We start from the raw sequence: 20,074 nt of genomic DNA, 5'->3' as shown, positions 1-20,074 counted from the left end.
GGCATGTTTAAATTACTTACAAGAGAAAGTGTCCTAAAGGCAAGAGCAATTTAACAATGGAATAGCCACCCGAAGAGGCCATTGAGAAAACATCAATAAGACATTCAGAAAGAGATTAAATATAATTCTAAAGGGAATAATATAAGTGTCTGGCAATAACATGCACTAGGTACAGAGGTCTGAATACAATGACCTGTCATTTTCCCCATAGTCCCTGTGTCTATGATTCAAGTAAAATAATCATGAGAGCAAATAGAGGTAAGGTGAACATCAAAAGGGAAAAAATCATGAGACAAAATAAGATAAGACTACCAGAACTGACATGGTAGCACAGAGGAAAACAATTCTTTCTGAGACTAAAAGCTTTCTAGGCAGCATTCTGGTGGCAGTTTTGTCTGCTTTCATCTACAGGAGCAACGGCAAAAAACTTACTTGCCTTTCTGTCAAAACTCCCATTATTTTAATTTGTTTTTCATAATCTGTAACAGAAGCACTGTATGCCTTTAAGTTATTATGCCCTCATCATGGAAGAGATGGCCAAAGAAAGGAACTTCTACAAAACCCCAAATTCGGTCAGAACTAACATCCAATGCCCTTAGTAAATTATGAAGGTTTATGCTGGTGGCAATAATGTTACTATGCAGAATCATAACATTAGAAAAAGTGTTGTCTTCGTCTTTTCAGTCTGCTATAACAAAATACCATAGACCGGGTCATATAAACAACAGAAATTTATTTCTCACTACTTTGGAGACTGGGAAGTTGAAGATCAGTCACTGGCAGACTCAGTGTCGGTGAGAGCTCACTTCCTGGTTTGAAGATAGCTATCTTCTAGTTGTGTCCTCACATGGCAGAAGGGATGAAGGATCTCTCTGGGGTCTCTTTTATAACTAATCCCATTTATGAGGGCTCCACCCTCATGACCTGATCACCCCCCAAAGGCCCATTGTCCTAATGGCATCACATAGGGGGTTAGGATTTCAACATATGAATTTGGGGGTGACAGAAATATTAAGACAATGCATCTCTCAACTGAAAGTAACTTTAGACATCCATAGGCATAAAACCTTATGTAGGCCAGGCGCAGTGGCTCATGCCTGTAATCCCAGCACTTTGGGAGGCCAGGGCGGGCGGATCATGAGGTCAGGAGATCGAGACCATCCTGGCTAACACAGTGAAACCCCGTCTCTACTAAAAATACAAAAAAATTAGCCGGGCATGGTGGTGGGTGCCTGTAGTCCCAGCTACTGGGGAGGCTGAGGCAGGAGAATGGCATGAACCCAGGAGGTAGAGCTTGCAGTGAGCCGAGATTGCGCCACTGCACTCCAGCCTGGGCGACAGAGCGAGACTGTCAAAAAAACAAAACAAATCAAAACAAAAAAACCTCATGTAATTGGAAAGCAGTAGCATGGGCTTGTTTATGCTCAATACTAAGGCATGCATCTATATAAGAATATAATCACACACACACCATTATCCACATCAGAACGAGCCAAACACACTCTAGGAAAATATAGGTGAACATTAACATTATCTCAATGTGTGAAAAATCTTTCTAAGCAGGAAATGAAACCCAGAAACTATATTTTAAAAAATGTTGATTTTTGCTTACATTAAAATTTTTAAATTTTGCGTGTCAAAAATCAATATAAATAAGATTGAAAATCAAATAAGGTGAAAAAATGAATTTGAAAAATATACTAAAGGCAAAAGTTAACACATGTACTATATACAAAGCCTTTGAAATTCACGAGAGGTAAACATTCAGTTTTTCCACATTGAGAAAATTTTCAGATAATCACATACGTACCCTCGCACAGATACAAATAACCAGTGAATATAATAAGTTTCATCACAAACCAAAAATGTGAATTAAATAAGATATATTTTTCAGTGATCAAGAGGTGAATATTCTTTAAAAATACACAGTTTTGATGAGAATACATAAAACAAATGGCCATATACCATTAAGGGTGTACAAAATATGTGAAAAGTTTCTGAAGAATAATTTGGGAACATAGATCAAAACCCTTGAATTTTGTATATGTTTTCACCCAAAATTCTAAATATTTTTCAAAAGAAATTATGAGCAAGAAAGGAATATCATTACAAGGATATTTATCCTATCACTGTTCAAGGCAAAGCAAAATGAGATAACTTTGGTAAAGTTTTCCTGGTGACCCCTGTGTGGCTCCCAGTGCTTATTTTCTAATTCCACACAAATCATTTTCACTAAACAACATGTCTAGACTTTTATAAGCCTTCAGTGTAAAAGTTCTTCTCTGAATTTTATGGGATTCATTTTATATTGCTAGACCCTTAGGTATCTTTGAGAAGTGACAGAAGAAAAAGTTTGCATGCAATGTAAATAAGTGCTGTACAATTAACCATAGAAAAATAATTTCTAAAGTGCTGTGTCCCAAGACATTTTCAGAAAATATGTATGTTAGATATATACGTATCTGAGCTATTCCCTGAATGGTAATAATTTTAGGCATATTCTTAATGTTTCCTTGTGATTATATTTTTCAAAATAATTCAAGTTGCTTAAAAATAAAGCAGTATCAGAATTTCCTGAATACGAATTTGAAAGCCCTAACTGAAAGGATTATACAAAAGCCCCTTTGATGGCAATTAATTGAAAATGGTTTAGTGCTTTGGTATTTCCTTTTGGAAGGTTCTACGGTTAAATATAAAGTAGAAAAATTTCTGTTCTTTTACCTTATATTCATGTTGTCACTTAACTCTAAGTGTTTAAATTATAAAACACTGAAACAAAATATCATGAAAGGAAGAATAATCAATATAATTTTTAAAAGAGTACAGGATTTTTTCAAACATTTTTAAAAGAATGATTCCTTAATAAGTTTGTTTCTTTAATTTTCTTATCAAATGGGATCTTGAAACTATGGTGAACACTTTATTTACATAGCAGTGCATATTCCTGGGAAGGTATGTTGTCATTCTTATTAAGGTATGATTACTTATTAGGTAGATGGCATATATAATGGGGTTTCATTGCCAAAAATATCTGAAAAGAAAAGGGAACCTGTGGTCTTGTTTTTATATCAGTTATTAAGTATTAATTAAACAAATTTTATTGAGTTTCTAGTCTGATCTAGTCACCAGTTCAGGTAGGGAAGATATTGTTCCTGTCCAGAATGAGTTGAGTATAATATGAAGATACTAATGAAATATAAAATTGAATCATTTTAATTTGAGTAATTATTACTTTTATAATGATATACACAATGTGTATGGGACCCTCGAAGGATTGCTCTGGTTTATCTAGGGGTTTATTGAATAAATCACAGAGACAGTTGCCTTTGATCCGAGACCTGACATAGCAAGCTGTGTTAATATGAAGGTGGGTAGGGTGCTAACATCACAGCTTGATTAGGGACACGGAGATTTAGAAGAACATAGTATGTTTTAGAAATGCCAGTAGCTTAATATTGTTGTGCCAAGAATGGCAGAAGACAGGACTGGACAAGTTAGGTGAAAAATATTTTTGATATGTAAAGGATTCCTATGCTCACAACCATGTTGTGGTGGTTGAGAGGAGGGCAGATAAGCAAGCTTGGGCCAGGGACTGGTCACACCATCTCAAGAAGTCAGATATTCAAATCCTGTTCATCTCACCACATCTGTTTCATCTAAGGAACTGCCAGGCACTCTAGTTGGGAAGGTCTGCTGTGGATGATGAGAACTCTCTGAGCAATAAGTAATAGAATTTATATAGGGATGTTTTCACTCATTTGTTTGATTATTACTGCTAGGCTGAAACAGAAACTTTGGAATTGTGACCCACCTCACAATGCTTCACCCCTATTCTTGTGATTCCATAGGTTCTGTGGTAACTTCAAGCCATAGAATCAGTACAGACTTGAGTGGCATTTCAGAGACAACTACTTGAGTTGGAATCATTGTAGCCCTTGAATGAAACAGTGCTATGTTCAAATCTTCACGCCACCATTATTCTCTCTGTCCATTTATTTTTCGTCTCTGAAAGTAGCTAAAATAACTTACTTTAACAGAGTAATTGAGGGTTATAAAAAAATAGGAAAATGTGTCTGAGATTTAGTAGGAATTCAGTAAATGTTATTTTGATTATTCTGTTTCTTATTACTGGAGGGTGATGATAGAGTCAACGTAGTCTCTATGTTATTCTCTAGGAGCTAGCTGGAGACCGTAGAGTTTCAGAAACTGCCTTACAAAGTGTGGCTGAAGCCAAGAGTCCTCTACAGCTGTGTAGCACCTTGACATTTTATTTTAAACAGAGTGAAAATGAAATATATATTATGTACCCTACTTCCCTAAGGAGCAGCCTTTAAGTTTTCTATCCTTACACACTAGCCTATGGATAAACAAAATAAAATAATGGTGCATTTTTAAATTTTTATGTTGTGGTAGAAACATCTTCAAAATTATTTGAGCATATTTCTAAATATACCTCTGCATTACTGTTTCTTTCCATTGCAATGAAACTTACAGTAGAAAAAGCTATAGAAGCATATTTTCATCAGTCTGTAAGATCAGATATATGTGACCATAATAGCCTATTTGGGTTGTTTCCCCCAATCTCTACATTTCTTTCTCTTTCAGAAAATATCTATTTTATGGGCAGAAATGTGAAAATTTCATTAGAGTCAAAATGTAATAGTAGAAACATCCAACTGTACAGAAACACCCAATAGCAGAATGAAGGGAAATCCTGACTCCAGAATCCTAACCACTGAAAAAGAGCACGGGGTGTGGGATGCTGAGTGAGGCATGCAGGCAACAACAAAACTCTCACCTTAAATCACATCATCAGAATAATCTCAAACAGATTAGAGGATCTGAACAACTCCCAGAATAAGCAGCTTATATTTCTGTTTCTTCTCCTCCAGAGAATACTTACTTGGTGTTTAAAGTTTATTTCATAATATTACTGTTTTTGTTCTCCTTTTTCCAATGTATGGCCAAAGCATCTATGGACAGATACAAAATAAAGTACATGTCATTGAAACTACATTTCCCTTAAATAAATTGGCTCTTATGAAATAATAGGAGAAAAATTATCTAAAAGGATTGTATTAATTTTTATAAAGAGAAGAGAAAACATAGATCAAGGGTGAAAAGCTATAGGGAGAATTCTAAGTTCAAAGACTTTTTTTTTTGTAAACTGTAGATCCCCTAAGTTATATAATTCATAGTTTTTTATTGTATTAAACAGAGACTTTGTAATTCTTTTGTACTTTCTTGCCAGTAATAAAAAAATAGATAATAACAGAAAACAAATAATTATATGCTGTATTTATCAATTTATCATTTTATTCCATTTTATAGTATATCTCCTATTATGGGAACTATAGATTTTGCACCTAGTTCTGCTTAAGATTAAGCTTTATAAGTAATATATTTTCCCATTTTAATTAAAGGGAGCAGTTGTATTACTTGTGTGAGCTGAGGCATCAAAGAGGAAAGAATATAATACATTCACAGAAAATGTTCTTACAATATGAAAATTTAAGAGCCATTTTTAACCATCCTTGTTAACAGTGCATGTGTAGTTTATAAAGACTCATGTCTGGATATGACTAAAAAATAAAATTGCAAATTGGACACAAGTAGACAGAAAGAAACGCTATAAATTACTGTGTATGTACAGTAATTACTCCAAGAAAATAAATGTTACTGTGACATTCTGGCCATGATCCCAGAAAATTCACAAATATTCCATTGTATTTCATTCTTTAACTTTAAAGATTGTGTTAATACTTAATTATATATTAATCAACAACATTAAAATGTGGGTTATAAATATTTTGGAGCAATTCAAACAGTGAGCACTAAATGTGACAGAATTTCCATTTTCTTCCTCTCTGAAGATTCATGTACAGGCACACAACTCATCTCCTTTGCGGTTAGGGCAGAGGAGTGCACTTTAGTGATCACTGATGCTCTGCTCTCTTTTCCCTTCGTTTTTCCCACAGGCATTAGAAAATATCACAAGATTTCTGATGACAGCACTTTGAGTCCATGTGTTTATCTTTTCCTTCACTCTAAATCCTATTGAAAAGTCTAGGGAAATATATAAATGAGAAAGGATTAATAGCAAACCATATTAGATATCATCATTGAAGCTGATTAAGGAAATTGTCAATTAATGGACAATAATCTGAAATTAACCCTGATGTTATGGGTCAAATTGTGAAGATTCATATATTGAAGTCCTAAAACTCAGCATCTCAGAATGTGACTATATTTGGAGATAAGGTCTTAACAGAGGTAATTAGCGCATTAGGGTGAGCCCTAATCCAGTATGACTGGTGTCTTTATAAGTAGGAGAAATTAGACACAGACACACACACAGGAAAGACCATGGGAAGGCACAGGAGAAGACAGCTACATGCCAAAGAGACAACCTCAGGAGAAACCAATCTGAAACCTTGATCTTGGACTCCTAGCCTCCAGATTCTGAAGAAATAAATTCCTGTTGTATAATCTATCCCATTCCTGGTAATTTATTATGGCAGCCCTAGAAAACTAATTCACCTGTCAAAGGATTGACCTACTTCAAAACTAAGTGGAAGTGTTTCCCAAACAAAGCTCTAAAAACTCTGAAACCTAATAGTGGCTGGGAAGATGCCCTATAACCTTAACTTGGGAGGAGCTAAAAGGTAGCAGGAAAAGTGATGGAGTTGGATTTAGCTGAGCCCGAAGCAAATGAATGCAGCATTTGTGCCCAGATTTCATTTAATGTAAACATGATGGCTCCTAATATGAGAGATAAGGATAAAAGAACGTGAGCCCAGGACCTTAATAGATGACTTTGGGTTACCACAACAAAAATGAGTTAAACAACAAAAAAGATTCAGAACTCCACTGAATTTCCATAGCACTCCTGGTTGTCTGGCTACAAGTTTCCTCTCTGACTTGATAGAAACGCCACTAAAATCCAACCAACAGATGCTGGAGGAAACTTTGGGGAGCATGCCCAGCAGATAATACATTGAAAAGCCTTGAGAATTGTGTGAGAACCCTATGCCTTAAGTGATTTCTCTCAGTGTTTTCTTGGTACAGGGAGATTGCATAGTGGAGTGGAGACTGAGTGTGTTGAGTACATCAGAATTCAGCATCTGATGTGACACACTCTACTCATCTACATGTCCAGCTGTAGACTAAGCACCAACAGGAAAAGGAAAAACCACAGAATCAGAGCTCCTAAGAGGGAGTCCATGATAAACAATGACCATAAATGTTCTTTTAATTAATTTACATCAAAATAATAGTGAGTAGTAAATATATGTTAACGCTTTCTAATTTTCATTTTTAGATTTTAAGTCTTAGGTTCTAAACTCTTATTTCTAAAGTTCACTTTGAACTTTGCAAGTAGTCAATTGTAATTATTTTAAGAATTATTTAACTAGAAAATGTGTGACAGTGATATACTGAAATTGGTTTATCATAGCTCACAAGAATAAATTTATTAATTATTATTAATAAATATTACATTTAAATGATTAATAAATTGTTATTTAAAAATGATAAATTAGGCGTACTTTTCCTAATTCCACACTCAGTGGCATCAATGCTGGCATCTTGAAATTAGCCATTGAAAAAATATTTACACAGTGAAAAATCAGCAAACTCTAAAAATCAGGGTTTAAAAAAAAAATTTCCTCCAGAAAGTCAGCAGTTAAGAATTTGTCAGTATGCCACTGTATGCATATCTGTGTTACATATAAATATATATAAAATTTCCTACAAAATTTGTAAATATGAAAATGGATAATCTAATTAGCTATAGTAATTATAAGATATCTAGGAATAAACATAATTAAAATTGTGCAAATATATATGAAGAAAGTCATAAAAAGTTACTGAAGGACAGAATGACATACCAAGTATTTGACTGGAATTCTAAATTGTATAAAGTCAAATCTCCCCAAAAATAATTTTTTAAGTTTAATGCAATTCTAAAAAAAAAAATCTATGATTTTGGAGGATTGATTGAAGTTTATGTTTTTCATTTGTATAAAAGATTTGCAAAAATATAGACAAAAATATTTGGAGCAAAATAATGAATTTCTATGACCAGTAATTAAAATATTTTATAAACTAATTATATTAATGGGATTTATAATGCATAATAATGATTATATACTTGGAACAGTATAGAATACAGGAACAAGTACATAGATATTTAAATTTAACATATAAATGTGGCATTTCAAATCCATGGATGAAATGGTATATCCCTATATAAATAATATTGAAAGAATTGGCTACTTTTGAGGGGAAAAAGCAGTTACAGCCTTGTCTTATACCACTGTAACTATTCTTTTGAAGAAGCAGAACTTGTAGGTTGCAATTATAAACCAACTTTGTTTTTTCTCCTTTAAATATAAACTGATGTCTGATAATATCTATTTACCCTTGTTGGTGGCCCTTCGAGACAAGACCCAAATGGTCCCATGTTGTGTGCTTTTTTGTGTTAAGGGGTATAATGGAGGAGCAAGTATCTGCATCTGATGTATGAGAAACACTAAGGAACTTCTGTTTTGAGAAATTCTGAGAATGCAAATTAACAATTCAGCAGCAACCCACCCCTCATTCAAATATCAAAGAAGCTAGTGAGCTAAACATGCTCTTGAAGTTATGTTTTCCATCATGCACCAGACACTGATCCACCACATCTTGAAATTTCAGAGGGCACTCATTGTACTTGCTAAGTGATCTCTTTAAAGCAAAGGGAGGTCCATCATACCATTCCTCGCCCAGAATGATAGTGAGACTCATAGTCGCACTAGTACAGTAAGAGCTAAGTCTCACATAGTACAGTAAGAGCTTTATCCAAAGACCAGGCTCTCCTTTAGTCAGTGGCTCCTGACCCTCATGTATTCCTGATGTGGTTGAGAGGTCAAAGTCCTGCAACCATCACAATATATAATGACTGCACCATATATGATGAGATTTGGGTGTGAGCTGCATATGTCTAGCTGCATATTTCTGGCTCTCTAGATACTTAAGAAATAAGGGATCTTTTATATCTTGGTGTCTGAACACCAACTTAAATTTTAGTATCACATTATATATATTTATGAAAGTAAATTAAAAATGGATTCAACATACCATGAAGTATTGAAAGTATATATATGAAGATTTTTTTATACTTGAGTAAGAAAAGTGTTTTCTTACCAAAAGGGTAGAAATCAGAAAAAGATAGATTTGATTATATAAAAGACTACAATGATGGATAAAGAATATTTTTAAAAATTATAAACTTGAAAAAAATACTTGTAACATAATAAGTAAATGGTTAATATCCTTACTGCAGAAAGATTAGCACAATAATTAAAAATGGCAAATAAAGGCATAAATAGGCCCTATTTTAATCACTAAAGAAGAAATATGCGTGGCCTTTCAATATGTGAAGATATTAATCTCATTAATAAATGAACGCAAATTAAAACAACAATGAGAATTTTTGTCTACCATGTATAAATACCAAATATAAAGATTGGTATTTCTCAGCAATGTTAAGAGTATGGGGCAACAAAAACTCTCACACATTGTGAAAGAAATTAGTATAATTTAGCAACTTTTTGGATGGTAATCTGGCACAATTTATCAATTATGTCACATGTATTGCCTTCGACCCAGTGCAGTGATGCACTGCCCAGACCTGCCCCCTTCAGAAATGTGGAACTCATTACCCCAGCTCCTGGGAGTGCTTCTACCAGATAGCCCTCAGCTATCAATTGTCTTCAGAAATCACTCTGGATGGAGAGAGTCACCTGCTCAAAGGCAGAACAGCCCTTCCTTGGGCAGCCTGCAGCCAGTGACTAATCAATTCAGGGCCAATCTACCTCACTCCAACTTGAGGTGACTCTAAGAGGCCATTCCAGCTTAAAATTTCCCTGGGGGAAAAGCAGAGATTTCACCTTTCCTTGAGAGACTGTAAGGCAGTCAATATGTCACTAATCCTGCTTCCTCCCCTCGCTTATATCCCACAGGTGTTGACTTTACCAGCACTCCTAAATACAACTCCTAAATACGATCTTCACCTTCATCTCCAAGTATGCTATTGGGAAACCCAATCTGAAATAACCAGCTACTGTATATCTAAGAATTTATCATAAGGAACTAAGTGCTAAATGTATAAAGGTGTAAGAGGCAGAATGTGTCTTCACAAATTAGTATATAAAAGAAAAAAAAAAGCAGCTAAATATCCAGTAATAGGAGAGTGATTAAATATATTATAGACATCAAATCATGAAGTTAATAAGCCACTTATAGAAGAGTATACATTTGATGAAAATTTTAAATATTCCATGTTTAGATTTATGTTTATAAGATTTGGAAGGATACTTGAAATGCTCAACAGTGTTTATCCAGGTATTCACCTACTCATGTAGTTTGTATGTGTGCTCACACCCAAATCTCATGTTGAGATGTAATCCCCAATGTCAGAGGCGGGGCCTGGTGAGAGGTGATTGGATCATGGGGGCAGATTTATCATGAATAATTCAGCACCATGCTTTTGGTGCTGTAATATGGTTTGGCTGTGTCCTCACCTAAATCTCATCTTGAATTGTAGCTCCCATAATTCTGATGTGTTGTGGGAGGGACCTGGTGAAAGATAACTGAATCATGGGAGCAGTTTTCACCATACTGTTCTTGTGGTGGTGTATAAGTCTCACGAGATGGTTTTATAAGGGACTTCCCCTTTCTCTTGGCTCTCATTCTCTCTTGCCTGCCACCATGCAAGACGTCCCTTTGCTCTTCCTTCATCTTCCACCGTGATTGTGAGGCCCTTCCAGCCATGTGGAACTGTGAGTCCATTAAATCTCTTTTCTTTTATAAATTACCCAGTCTTGGGTATGTCTTTATTAGCAGGGTGAGAACAGACTGATAACATGCTGTCTTCCAGATAGTGAGTTCTTGTGAGATCTAGTCATTTAAAGTGTGTGGCACCTCCCTCCTTTCTCTCTTGGTCCTGCTTTCACAATGTGATGTGCCTGCTCCGCTTTGCCTACCACCATGAATAAAAGCTCCCTAAGACCTCCCAGAACCAGATGCTGCCATACTTCCTGCACAGCCTGCAGAACTGTGAGCTAATTAACCTCTTTTCTTTATAAATTACCCAGTCTCAGTTATTTCTTTATAGCAATTCAAGAATGGCCTAACACAGAAAATTGGTACCGGGAGTGAGCCATTGCTATAAAGATAGCTGAAAATGTGGAAGCAGCTTTGGAATTTGTTACCAGGCAAAGGTTGGAAGAGTGTGAAGGGCTCAGACGACAGGAAGATGAGGGAAGGTTCAGAACTTCTTAGAGACTGGTTAAATGATTGTGACCAAAATGCTGATAGTAATATGGACAATTAAGTCCAGGCTGCTGAAGTCTCAGATGGAAAGGACAAACTTATTGGGAAATGGAGCAAAGGTCACCTTTGTTATGCTTTAGCAAAGAACGTGGCTGCATTGTCCCCCTGCTTTAGGGCTCTGTGATAGTTTGAAATTGAGAGTAATGACCTAGGGCATCTGGCAGAAGAAATTTCTAAGCATCAGAACATTCAAGATGTGATCTAGATGCTTCTAACAACCTATGCTCATATGCAGTAGCAGAGAAATTACATGAAGTTGGAACTTATATTTAAAAGGGAAATGAAGCATATAACTTTGAAAAGTTTGCAGCCTGGCCCTGTGGCACATAAAACAAATGAACAAACAAACAAACAACAAAATAAAAATAAAATAAAAATAAAAATGAATAAAATAAATAAATAAAAACTTTTTCTGGAGAGAAATTCAAGCAGGTTGTAGAGCTACTACTTGCTAGAGAAATTTGCATAATTAATACGAACCTAAGTGCTAATATCCAAAACAATGGGAAAAAGACCTCAAAGGCATTTCAGAGACCTTCACAGGGCCCCCTCCCATCACAGGCCCAGAGACCTAGGAGGGAAGACTGGTTCCATGGGCCAGGGCCAGGCCCTGCTGCCTTACACAACCTTGGGTCACTGCTCCCTGCATCCTGGCTGCTCCAGTCATGGCTCAAAGGGGTACAGCTCAGACCTCTCTTTAGACAGTGTAAGCTGTAAACCTTAGTGGTGTCCATGTGGTGTTAAGCCTGCAGGTGCACTGAGTGCAAGAGCTGAGCCTTGGAAGCCTCCCCCTAGATTTCAGCGGAGGTATGGAAAGGGCTGGGTATCCAGGCAGAAGCTTGCTGCGGCGACAGAGCTCTCACAGAGAACTGCTACTAGGGCAGTGTGGAGGGGAAATGTGGGGCTGGAGCCCCTCAACAGAGTCCCCACTGAGGCATTGCCTAGTGGAGCTGTGAGAAGTAGGCCACCATCCTCCAGACCCCAGAAAGGTAGATTCACCAACAGCTTGCACTGTGCACCTAGAAAAGCTGCAGACTCTAAATGCCAGCCCATGAGAGCGGCTCCAGGGACTGAACCCTGCAAAGCCACAGGAATAGAACTGCCCATAGCCTTGAGAGCCCACCACTTACACCAGTGTGCCCTGGATTTGAGACATGGAGTCGAAGGAGATTATCTTGGAGGTTTAAGATTTAATGACTTCTCTGCCGGGTTTTGAACTTGAGTGGGGTCTACAGCCCTTCATTTTTTGGCCAATTTCTCCCTTTTGAAATGATAGTATTTACCCAACATGTATATTCCCATTGCATCTTGAACTCTCTAACTGTATTTTGATTTTGCAAGCTCATAGGCAAAAGGGACTAACCTTATTTCAGGTGAGACTTTGGACTTTGGACTTTTGAGTTAATATTGGAGTGAGTTAAGACTTTGGGGATTATTGGGAAGGCATGATTGTATTTTGAAATTTGAGAAGGACATGAGATTCAGGAGAGTCCAGGACAGAATGATATAGTTTGGATCTGTATCCCCACCCATTGAAATGTAATCTCAGTGTTGGAGGTGGTTCCTGGTGAAAGGTGACTGGATCATGAGGGCAAATTTCTCATGAATGGTTTAGCACCATCCCTCTTGGTACTGTCCTCATGATAGTGAGTGAGTTCTTATGAAATCTGGTTGTTTAAAAGTGTGTAGTCCACCCACCCCTATTGCTTTCTCCCTTGCTCCCATTCTGGCCATGTGATATGACTGCTTCCCCTTCACCTTTCACCATGATTCTAAGTTACCTGAGGCCTCCCCAGAAGCCCAGTAGATGCCAGCATCATGTTTCCTGTTCAGCCTGCACTACTGTGAGCCAATTAAACTTCTTTAAATGTATTATCTGGTCTCAGATATTTCTTTATGGCAAAGCAAGAATGGACTAATTCAGAAAATAACACCTACGAAATGTATTTGTTTTATTTTGCTGTTGTTTTTGTTGTTTTCAGAAAAAAGCCATTAAGATATTTTCAATACTTGGTAAACAAAAACCAATGGAATTTTTTAATAAATACAAGTTGAATGTTTCTGCTTGAATCTCTCTTTGGATAAAGAATGCAACATGAAAGTGCCTTTTCTAACTTTCATGACCTATAAAATATAGCTGCTGGCCTCTTCATGCTACATGTTCATAAAATGTTTCGATTTCTTCAATAGAAAGGTATTCTGTTAGGACAATTGCTTACATTTCTAAATAAATGTAATCATTCTTCATTTCATATGCTCCTTATTCAGACATATTTGGAGGCATCAACAGAAGATGAAAGGACACAAGGCCACGACTTAAACATTTAGGTTCAAATCCCGGTTCTATCTGCAATTCAGTATATAACCCTAAAATCATCTCTGTGTCTCTTTCCTCATCACATGTGAGAGGAGATTTGTGAGAACTCATATCTTCCATATAGCTGCAACAGCATCTAGAAATATTCTTTTCTAAGAAGAGTAAAGTGATATACTAATATAAAGATAAATGGTAGCCCATGAGGTTTAAATTGTTTTTGCAGTCTTGGAAATCTGTGTAATCCTACCTGTCTCCTACACTTATCTATATTGGGAATCCTCATTCAACTCCAGTTCCCATATAACATCTGTGAGCTGGGTGGTTTAGTTGAGCTAAATAGAGGAGTAACTAGTGGGTCCAGGCAATAGAGGAGGAGTAATATTTCCAGGATGTAAAACACCATGGCTAGGAGACAGGATTTTAGTTTGGACTCTGCCAGGAATTCCTGATATGGCCTTTACTAGTCACTTGCCTTTTAGGGCCTCTATCACTGAAAATAGTAAATACACACATATGTACATAGACACATGGTTACATATATACATACATTCTCATGTAAATGGTTCAGAAAATAATAAAGGCATAAAACAACATAATCTCAACTTTTCTTACAGTTCAAGAACACTTGAATAAGTGAAGAATATAATAAGTGAATAATATATCAACTTATACATAAATATATTATATTATGTTGTTTTATGTTCTTAGGCATACTGCTCATCTTGCTATTTGTATTTAATTTCCCTGAGCTTCAGCATCTTATTGAGTAATATATGGGCCAATAGTTAAAGAGAAGATCTCTGGGTTTTCTCGAGACTCTAAAATCTCAAACTCTGTTTATGGCACACATTTCAGACTGTTTCCTGTGGTGTGTGCATGTGTATGTGTGTGTGTGTATCTCCCCTTGACATTTAGCCCCAAAATGATGGACCTCAAGTGAGGAGTCATTCATTCATTCATTCATATATTTAGTAATTTGACTGTTTATTTTGTGTAAGGTACCGTGGTGAATATAAAAGACGAATGTCTTGCTTCCCTAGACTAACATTTAATAGGTAATATACAAATAGTGTAGAAATAATGACTACATAAGGTAGAAAATAATATGTATGAGTAGTGAACAAGAAGTGTGAAGTGTTTTGGACATTCCGAGTAGGGATAAAATGCTCCCATATGGGGGAGCTCACACATGGAAGGTTTCATCAAGAAAAAGGCCTTTGAACCAAGTCTTGAGGATGGAGAACAAATCATATCAAAATTATTTGTATGTGTACAAGATAACAGAAAAAAATCAAGAGCAGAAGCTCTTACATCCAGAATTTCTCCCTCCTGCTGACAAGTCACATCCTAAGTAAGTTGATGTTTATTACAGGCTTCAGAAATTTCTCGTCTTTTATTTGTAGTAAATCTAGTGAAAATGTAGTTTACTAGGTTTTTTCTTTGGGCTTACTTTTCAAAGAACACCATTTTACAGTCTAATTGATTAGTATAGAAAATCTAAATATCAATATTACTTTAAAGGTGACCCCAGGGTCTCTGAATAGGTGCACTTATGCCTTATTGATAAGACTCTCAATAATAAAACTATTTGAATGTGAAACACATCAAACATTTTAGCTTCTTTCCTGTTTTATTGCCTCAATAGACAAAAGTCTCTATACTCAATAAAACAAATCTGCTCTTGTTTTTATTGCCTTGTCTTTGAAATTGTGGACCTTTGTTTTATAGCCAATGATGGAGCAGTTACATATGAAGAAAAGAAATGGTCGTACTGGAGTACAATGCTTGCTTGCTAGAAATAAACAAGCCAATTTTAGTAAAATAAAACTGACCTAACACTGTGCTAATATCTTCAGACTTAATAGCCATTCCAATTCTCTCTGACATTTAAAAATTATAAGACACAGCAAAAAGAAATTCTTAAATGTCAGAATCCTCATAATTTCTTCAACTTTTGCCACTGAATTCTTAATTCCTCCCCCCACCCCCACGCTGCCCCCAGCCTGTGAGTATAGTGGGGTAGAAGAGAAGTTAGAAGAGGTACCATGTGTATAGTTCTGCCGGTAGCAAGGCTTGTTCAGACTGACACATACCACCCAGTGCAATCCTCAGGCCAGGTCCCCTGACAGGCTCCTTCAGTCATTTCACTGCATCATTGGGCCTATTTTAAAGGTGGAGTCAATGGAAGGAGAAAGTCTGAGAAACTGAGATACCACTATTCTCTTCCCTACATTTCTTTTTCATTAATCCATTAAGGTGACTATTTTTACCTACTGCTGTGGTGCCACATTTGTCTTTAATCTAGTGAATTTTGATTCAAAAGGGACCAGAAATCATATGGTGATTCTAAATGAGATGTTAGAAGCAGGGAATGTAATAGTAATAATAGGAAGACAGAGGAAGGAAATTAAAAGTAGAAAGAAGAAAAGAAGGATGAAGAAAAGGAGAAAGAGAGCAAAGAAGAGATATAAGGTTTACTACACACTTAGTAAAGGAAAGACACACTGGCATCTTGTATAAATTGTGACCATAATGCAGTGAGGATGGCATTGGTACACATTTTATGTACAAATAACCAGTGATTGAGGCTCAAAGATATAGAGAGCTTACCTTCCATCATACAGATAACAAGTGGTAGAACTGCGATTCAAAATCCCACACTCTGTTTCTCTAAGACAATTTTAATCACTGAGGGTATCCGCTTCTCAAAAGCTGTGGGAGGAAAGTGGCATCTCTAATGAAATTTTATTATGTTTAGAAAAATTTGTGTAAGTATTCTATGGTCTAAAAATACTCATTCCACAAGATGTATTGAGTATCTATCAATATGATAATACCTCTTAATCAATACTTGCTAGTGTCATTGTCAAAGCACTGAAATAAAGGTAGAGACATTCTCATCTGCTTAATATTTTATGTGAACTCCTTTCTTATAAATTCCAATTTTTAAAACCAGAAAATAAAGGAGGACCCTATTCCTTTTTTTCTTCTATCAAATTTTCATTTATATTCTTGGAGCTGGTGTGTGTGTGTGTGTGTGTGTGTGTAATACATATGAAACAACACTGCACTTTATCAGTTATTATTGTTGGTTAACGTCTCAGTCAATCTCATTTTCTCAGTTCTACCTTCTGAGGGATCCTGCTTCTGTTTTCAGGGTTGTTGCAGTTTTTAATTTTTATTTGTTTCAACATTTATTGACTGTCAACAAAAAAGGCTTTATTTCCTACCAGTTTCCTCAATTTAGAAATACAATAATTATCGTGATGAAGAGTATTGGTTAATGTTCTACAGAAAGGAGATTTTCAAAAGGAATCCTTATTTTCTAGTCAATACAACTATCCTATTATTATAATAATATTTTATCATAATTTTTGAAATATTATCTAATCAAACAATCTAGAGAACCCTGATTTGAGGGTGACCCTTTATGGTAATGGAGAAATTTTATATTGGCTTGTCAGAGGTAGATGAACTGTGTGCTCTGTAAATTCTACTGTAATTGTGTCCATTCTCTGATTTTGTTTCAGTTTGGTTGTTAGCTATAAAATTACTGGTAAGTAATAAAACTCAGGTCAAAAGTATTAAACCCTTGTTGCAAATATTACCAAATCATAACAAGGAAATATCATCTGAAAGCCACAATTCCTAGCATTTACCTGTAAAATATGGTTTAAATAACAAGCCTCTTTTTTTTTTTCTTTCTTGGTTTGGCTTATTAAGATTTTACCTTTCTCCTATAACTTGCTATCCAAATGAAAGGGACTGTTTCTGGAACCCACTTTGGTAGATTCTACTTGATAATAAATCATCTTTAATTATTAAATATTCATAGAGGGTTTTAGCCATTTTATTTTTGTCTGGCAAGGAATTGCATACCATATAACCATGTGTCTCTAACGTATAATGAAAGAAGATGAATGCTTGTAATACTCCCTGTAGCTAATTCTTCCTAATCCATTGCCCTTCTTTAAAAAAGAACAGTTGTGATCTTATTTATAATGTTTTAAGGCTCCATAGAGCTCTTACAAATGTTCGCTGACTTGTAGTTCTATATGAGGCTATAGTGCTCATGCATTGGTCAAAACAAACAGGAGCAACACAGTACAGCACAGAGTGGGGCTTGGTCAAAACAGGGAAGAGCAAAGGCAAAAACCTGTATTATAGTGATTATATTGCCTTTTCTTCTCATTACATGATATTTCCCATTAGTAAAAGCTTACTCGACCAAATATTTGTTCCACCCTCCTCCTGTGATCTGACATCTCAGTAAATTTATGGCCAGCATTTCTCAACACGCATTTCTAAAGAACAGTTGGTTCAAAGAAATGCTAGCAGATGTTACTTGAAAAAGAGTTCTGAGATCAAATAAGTTTGGGAAATACTAAACTATAGAAAGTTAAACAGGTTTCTTTTCTCAAGGGCTTCTTAGAGTTTTTAGTATGATAATATTCACTGTGAATCCACAAGAAAAGCATATAGATTTGCAAAACTTCCAGAATGCGTTTGTCCTTTGAAACATTTTTTCACAGAATATGCTTATGAGAATAATGTTCCACAGAACCTAATTTAGGAAACACTGAACTAAGTAACTACAGTGTGACTGCTGAGTGCATCTTTAAATATGGGAGGCAGATAGAGGAGTAGGTAATTGGAAAGGCTAACTCTTCCTCTAAAACAATTGACCAAAATACAAAACGAACTTGAAACTGTCAAAGGAGAAACAATTGATACAAAAATGGATACTTTTCATGTAAATACTTACTCCAAAGTGGTATAACACTCTCTTCACATAGATAGAATTAGCTTCATGCTAGACTGGTGAGGTCAAACTGGTCACAAAAATCATGGTTTCTGTCTAAACTACCTCCAAAGATAAAGTTCTGTCACTGCAGATATCTAAAAATAAATGGAATGATCAGCTTATAGCAAGGTGGAGGACATTGGTATTTTGGTTAGATCAAATACTTAAAATACCCCTTCCAACTTTGACAGTCTATGGTTCTAAGGGTATAGCTTATAATAGTCTATCCCTACAGAGAATGACCAAGTCACAACTGGTAGTACATGTTTTTCTTAGGAATGATTAAGACAGTGCCAAAATATGTTATTTTGTTTCTTCAAAATGGTTTAGTGGTATTAATGGACTGAATGCTTGTGTCCCCCAAAAATTCATATGCTGAAATCCTTTCCCCTAGTGTGATGGTTAGAAGGTGGGGCCTTTGAAAAGTAATTAGCATGAAGGTGGTGCCCTCATGAATGGGATTAGTGCCTTTCTGAGAAGAGATGCAAAAGAGATTATCTTTCTCTCTGCAATGTGAGGATACAAGAAGACAGCCATCTATAAACCAGGAAAAGGGCCTTCACCAAGAACCAAATTATGCTAGCACCCTGATCTCAAACGCTCAGCTTCCAGAAGTATATGTTTGTTGTTTAAGCCACCCAATCTATTGTGTAGGTATTCTGTTATAGCAGACTAAACTAACACAAGTGGTCATCACAGTGGTAGATGCTAGAAATTCAGGACGCATTCACAGAATACATCTACCCACACATATTAGCAAGGGAAAAAGGTTTATATATATTTCCCACATCATGTATAAAAGCTCAATAATTCTTTGCTCTAGAAATCTGAAAAGGCTTCATTTTCCTCCACAAATTATAGAATTGAGTGTTCTCAATTCATGTACTACAAATATAGAATTTTATAATTATATATCACGTTACAACACAAACACACTAATTTTTGAAGGAGAAATAACTGTCATCATTTGTAATAGTCTCATGAATGGTTACTATTTATTTAATATTCATAAATTTTCAATGTAAAAATTATCTTTCTAAACTATCTGGTAGGGAAAACCACTTAATCTGGCAGCATCTTCAGTCCTTCAACCATTTCCTGTTTTCTATAACCAGGTTCTAATGTTAAAGCATTCCACAGTCTACACACTCTACCCAGAGGTTAACCAGGAAAACAAGTTCAATGTTATGTGTATGCTTTAACTGTAGAACAGTATTGCTGTCCATCCAAAAGCCTACAACATGACTGGAAGAAATTATTAGGTCATCTCAACCAAACCAATGATGCCTTTCTTCTTTTATATTTTTTATTCAAGCCCTATAAATATCCTAATTACCTATATGAGGGGGATTACATCTCCCTAGTTTATCAGTCTTCCACAATGTCCCTCATTCCAGAATCATGTCTTAAAATTCAGTCTCAGTATTTTCTCCTCAAGTCCTGGATAATCTTTATCATCCTGTCACGTTACTTAATGACAATAAGATTTAAAAACATACCATATGGGTGTATGTGTATGTATACACACACCTACTTGAACTCCCCTATTATCCATGTAAGTGCTAGTAAGGGTGGAT

This window comes from Colobus angolensis, unplaced genomic scaffold (genome assembly GCF_000951035.1).
Source record: "Colobus angolensis palliatus isolate OR3802 unplaced genomic scaffold, Cang.pa_1.0 Scaffold259, whole genome shotgun sequence".
Lineage (NCBI taxonomy): Eukaryota > Metazoa > Chordata > Mammalia > Primates > Cercopithecidae > Colobus > Colobus angolensis.
Note: the sequence above shows the minus strand (reverse complement) of the source record.